Genomic DNA, 6,478 nt, shown 5'->3' on the forward strand with positions numbered 1-6,478 from the left:
TGCCATCCGGGGCATCCCCAAGCTTACGCTCTTGGTTGTCCTTGAATATTACCTTCGGGTGCCTTGGGCATCCCCAAGCTTAGGCTCTTGCCACTCCTTATTCCGTAATCCATCGAATCTTTACCCAAAACTTGAAAACTTCACAACACAAAACTTAACAGAAAACTCGTAAGCTCCATTAGTAAAATAAAGCAAATCACAACTTAGGTACTGTTAACACAAGATTCCTAATTTTTCTCACATGATGCCTACAGCACCCTATCATTTCTACAATTTATATTAATAAATATAAGCCATAGAAACTAGAAAATAAGCAAACTATGCATCAAAAATTGAATCTATCAAAAACAGGACAGTCTCTAGTAATCTTTAACTCTCGAACACTTTTGTAACTCCAAAAATTCTGAAAAAATAGGATGACCTAAGCAATTTGATTATTAATTAATCTTCTGCAAAAATAATCAGTATTTTATTACGCTTCTATTGAAAAAGAGAATTGTTTTCCTGAGTGCAAAAGTTTCTTTTTTTAGCAAGATCGAATCAACTATCACCATAGATCATCCAAAAGGTCTTACTTGGCCCTTTATTGAACAAAATCTACAAAATATGAATAATACAGTAGGATAATCATCTGAACACACAAAAATAGTAGGTATAAGTGTTGGGTTGTCTCCTAACAAGCGCTTTTCTTTAATGCCTTTTCAGCTATGCATGATGATGATTTCAATGATGCTCACATAAAAGATAGGAATTGAAACATAATGGGAGCATCATGAAGCATATGACAAGCACATTTAAGTCTAACCCACTTCCTATGCATAGGGATTTTGTGAGCAAACAACTTATGGGAACAAGAATAAACTTGCATAGGAAGGTAAAACAAGCATAACTTCAAGATTTTCAAAACATAGAAAGGAAACTTGGGACATGGAGTTATTGAGCGCGAGCTCAAATGAGCTCGGAATCCTGGACATTGAGTGATGCATATGGATGTGGTCCATACCTTTTTGCAGGCGCTGGTTGGCTGCCAGAAAATGGACACTGTTCAGAAATACGTAGTCGACCGCGGGTGTTTGGTGGGCCCTATTTTCACGGCAGGGTAGCATCCGTTCGACATTGACGAGGTGGGTTGTGGGTCGGAATCAGCATACCCATATGATCTGTGGACTAGATACTTTCTAAAAAAAGAAATTCACTTTCTGTTCGGTGGGTTCAGGCAGGAAATTGGTTGTCATTAGGGCGGAGCTCATTTGGGAGCTGGGGAATGGGTCGTAGAGAGGAGGGCCAGTAGCGAGGCACCATGGAGTTCCTGCTATAGCAGATGCGCGAGTACGAGCATGTACAATGGTGCTATCTGAAAAGTGCCACGTAAGATAAATGATGAGGTGGAGGTGAGAGAACTCATAAGAAAAGGCATGTCTTCTCTTATTTAAGAGAAGACAAGATATGATCTCTTAGCACAATATGTCTCACAACATTTTTAGGAATGGCTAGTTATTGAAGATAAGGCTAAGAGATGACCCATTGTAGACTTTTTTTGTCATCTCTAAATTATATTGTCAGGACCCCGATTCCAAGTCACATCGATCTAGCCGGTAACACCTCATATCACTTTGCGGCCTCATGCACGGTATCCCGCGGGTGTCGCCTTACCATGGCCCGGGACCGTTTGCGCCTTTTGGCTCACGTATATGATAGTGTTGCTAGCATCCATATGACAGAGAACCCGGGCCGACATGGCTAGTCGTGAACCCAAAGCGGCACAGACCTATGGAGACAGGCATACATGTATCACATCGAGCATGTCGGTCATCAGCGAGTGATTCCGGGCTGTAGCACTGGGCTAACAGGACTCCGGGGAACCCGGGCTGTAGCAGGCTAGGCAGGACTCCGGATATCATCGCGTGACATTTCCCCGAGGGGACAGACATAGGAACGAAGTGAAACACATGCCGGCCAGTCAAGCGTCCTGAACAGTAGTGCTGGGCTAGCAGGACTTCGGTGAACCGGGCTGTAGCGGACTACTATGGCTCGAGGAACACTAGACTACATTTCCCCATAAGAAAGGCTGCCAAGGATAAACAACTAGATTGTCGGATCCCACTCATACCAAGCATTTCAATCATACACACAATATGCCCGATATGAGTACATACAACATGGCATCACAACAAAACTCTACAACTCAAGTACTTTATTTAAAGGCTCCAGAGAGCCATACATAACATGTTCATACAGATAGGGGTCACATGACCCGACACTCAAGTCATACAAACATACAAGCACATGCGGAAGCAACTAGTCTGAGTACAGACTCTAGAAAGTAAGAAGGCTTCTCGAAGCCTGACTATCTACATAGGGCCCTCCATGGCCAGGATCACCACCTGGGTGGCTAGTCACTCGTCGACGTCAAGGTCTACGTAGAACCCATCGGAGTGGGCGGTGTCGTCTGAAACAGTAATTAAGCAAACATGAGTACAAAGGTACTCAGCAAGTCTTACATCAGAACCTACTATACATGCTTATTCTCAAGAAGGTGGTGGGGTTAATGCAGCAAGCCAGCTTTGACTCTTGGCTAAGCTATCCTACGGAACCTCTCCAGTAAAATAGTTTTCGCACACGAGTCCACTACTCACCAACACAATACTCCACCGGGATCCTCCCTCGTCATCCTACGAGAGGGCCATCCTCGATACTCACACTTATCTTGAGTCTTTTAGTAGTGTCCATTAACTTGTCTATGAACTGTATAGGCAACCAAGTAGTCCTTTACCGCGGACGCGGCTATTCGAATAGTTTTATACCCTGCAGGGGTGTACTTCTTCATACACGCTTTCACCACTTACCGCCGCTTACACGACATGTACTCGGCAACCTTCAAGCGGAAGCCCAGCGAGGGTGTTGGCCACGGCCTACCTAAACACTTAAGTCTCTAGTCCAGGTTTATCGCCTATCCAGGTTCCATCCGCAGGGAGTCCGGCCGAGGTTTCCACATACGGCCCCGAACGATGTGAACAGGGTCCCGAGACGCCAAACGGGCGCCCGGCATACCCGGCCACGGTGTATCTACCGCAACATAGCCCACCCCTAGGGTCAGCGCTACGCACGGCCGCCAACACATAACCTACAAACACCAGAAACTATTTGCAACTCCTGGACAGAGTACTAGGGTGATTAAGAAGCCGAGAGGGTCAATTAAGGATCCCAATGCATGGTAGTAGCTGAATCTTAAAATCACACATACAGATCTCAGTTCTTAGGGACGGCCTCAATGAAACAACCCACCATGTACTCCTACATGGCCTCTCATCGATACCTTTACCAAAACATGTTCAACACATCCCTCACATTACCGACATAAGCATTTCACTCTAGCCCATCACCCAGATGAACCAGACCTGACACAACTCTAAGCATAGCAGGCATAGCAAGCTAGGAATCACATACATGGCTCAATCAACTCCTACACATGCTAGTGGGTTTCATCTAGTTACTGTGGCAATGACAGGTCATGCAGAGGATAAGGGTTCAACTACCGTAGCACACAGCAGTTTGAATCGCGTTGTCTTAATGCAGTAAACAAGAGCAGAAGCGAGAACATGGGTTTGTATCGGAATGATCAATGGTTGCTTGCCTGATGGAGTGGTAGCGGGATACTGCCCTTCAGTTGGATACTCGTGAATATCCTCGGAGGCAGAACCTACCACGGGGAACACAGCGGAACACAATCAACACATGACGATATGCAACAATATGATGCATGCTATGACATGGCAATATGAATGTGTTTTGGCCTAATGCAAGCTAGAATAGAAAGGGATGAACTCATTTAAATCAAAGATTCAAATATTAGCTCATTAAACATGGCCTTAATAGTGCATTTCCTTATTCTGCTTAAACATCAAGGTAACCTTGTTTTGTCATGCATGAAACCATTACAAATATATAGATTGAATTTTTCTGATAATTTTTCATATATAAATTATTTCATTTGGAGTTACGGTTGAATTTCTCTGATTTTTAGAAGTTTTAAACATTTTCTGGAATTTCTTGAATAAAAATAAATCCAGAAAATGCATTACTGCGTCAGCATTGCGTCATGCTGACCTCAGCAGGTCAAAGGCGCCAGCCCAGGTCAAACCTGACTGGTGGGCCCCTTCTGTCAGCCTCTCAGTGCACTAACTACATTTAGTTAGCCTAATTACTGGGCAGGGCCCACTAGTCAGTGACTATACTAATTAAAATTAATTAAAACTAAACCTAAATTAGTTAACAGACCGGTCCCACCTGTCATAGACTCAGGGGAGGTCTACCTGGGCCCACACAGGGGTCAAACTGGGTCAACTCGCCGGCGGCTCGACGCCGGCGAGGCCCAAGACGGCGGCGCGGCTCGGAAAACGCCCTCCGGCGACCAAATCGACGCCGGAGACCACCCGTGCGAAGCCCAGGCTCTCGCGCATCCAATGGAGCAAGTGTGAGGAGCTGGGGTGGAGCGAGCTCGCTGGAATCGAGCTCGTGGCGGCGGCCGGAGTTCGGGCGAGGTCGGTTTCGATGCTGCGGTGCATGGGAGGGAGAACTAGGGGTGGCTACGGGTTCCTGGTGCTGCACTGAGCACGGTGAGGTGCTCCGTTGTGGGCTTGCACAGCAGTGGCCACGGCTGCGCCATGGCCGGCGGCGGGGAGCTCTCGGGTGTGGTGGAAACGGCGACTATAGGGGCCAAACGAGCACGGGAGCTAGGGGAAGAGGAAGAGGAGCTCACAGCAGAGTTGGAGAGGGGGTCAACGAGCTCGGGGAGGTCCTGGCGGCGGCGAATCGACCGGAGATGGCTCGGGTGCCCGAGGTTGAAGACGAGGGCGAAGGCGGCGTTGCAGGGCCTCCGGCGAAGTGTAGCTCGGTGCGGAGGACGAGGGAGTCGAGGCGGAGCTGATGGGCTCGTCGGAGGGGCGAGGGGAGGTCTCTGGCGGCGGCTACGGCGATCGGCGGCGAGGGACGCGCTCGGCCGTCAAGGGAGAGAAAGAGGGAGACGAGGGGGAGAGTGAGAGAGGATGAGAGGGAGACGTGGGGGTCGCGTGGCGTCCTCTGGGCGTCTCCCAGCGTCGGCAGAAGCAGGAGGTGGCCGGCGCGTGGCCGGCGCGCGGCGAGCACGCGCCCCGCGTCCTTCTGGCGCGAGGAGGACAACGACTGGCAGCGCCACAGGCTGGGCCGAGCCAGGTGGCTGGGCCAGCACAGGTAAGGCCCAGGTGGGCTTCTTTCTCCTCTTTTTTTTATTTAGTTTCTGTTTTCTATTTAACTGCAACTGTTGGGCTTTAAATAAAATACTAAAACGTTTCCAAAAATCCTGAAAATAAATGTGGCCTCTGTTTAGATTATTTCCAACAGGAAACATTTATTCCCAGGATTATTTGAGCATTTAGATTATTTTATAGCATTAAAATGCCCAAATTCAAATACTTATGCTTTAATTCAATGACCTTCTGTTGACCTAGAAAGTTGTGCACCAATTTTGCCAGAGGTTCTAACCTAAGACAAAGAGGGTGAACTTTTTAGAAGGGCATTTCAGGTTCATTGAAAATAATTTTAGTAAACCCTAGTTGTTTCCAGGGGGGTGTTGGGGGTTCTGTCTTCCCCAATTCAAATTTAAGAAGAATTTAAACATGATGCACATTCTAATGCATGGACTAGCTAGGGTGTGACAACTCACCCCCACTCAAAAGAATCTCGTCCCGAGATTTAGGATCTTCTGGAAAGAAGGTGGGGTACTCGAGTCGAAGATGATCCTCCCTTTCCCAAGTGGCTTCTTTCTCGGAATGGTGTGACCATTGAATCTTGAGAAACTTGATATTCTGACGTCGAGTGGTACGCTCGGCTTGATCGAGGATACGAACGGGATATTCCCGATAGGAGAGGTTATCTTGTAGATCAAGCGTTTCGTGGTCCACTCCACGGATAGGATCCGCGAAGCAACGCCTGAGTTGTGAAACGTGGAAGACATCGTGAACTCTGGAAAGATGCGGTGGTAGTTCCAATTGGTAGGCAACTCCTCCTCGTTTGGCAAGAATGCGAAAGGGTCCAATGTAACGAGGAGCCAATTTGCCTTTGAACCGAAACGATGGGTTCCCTTTAACGGAGTAACCCGAAGGTAAGCCTTCTCGTCGACTTCATAAGTCATAGGCTTATGTTTACGGTCATATTGACTCTTTTGACGAGATTGGGCTGTTTTCAATTTCTCACGAATAACGCGAACCTGCTTCTGCTTCCTGAATCCGGCCAAAGAGTTGTCTTTCCCCGGTTTTTGACCAGTTAAGAGGCGTTCGACGTTTTCGTCCATAAAGAACTTCGAAAGGAGCTTTGCCCAAGATAGCTTGATAACTATTGTTATAAGAAAACTCCGCGAATGGAAGGCATTTCTCCCAACTTATTCCGAACGAGATGACAGAAGCTCGGAGCATATCTTCCAGAATTTGATTAACTCGCTCTA

The sequence above is a fragment of the Triticum aestivum genome, chromosome 3A (assembly GCF_018294505.1).
Source record: "Triticum aestivum cultivar Chinese Spring chromosome 3A, IWGSC CS RefSeq v2.1, whole genome shotgun sequence".
Lineage (NCBI taxonomy): Eukaryota > Viridiplantae > Streptophyta > Magnoliopsida > Poales > Poaceae > Triticum > Triticum aestivum.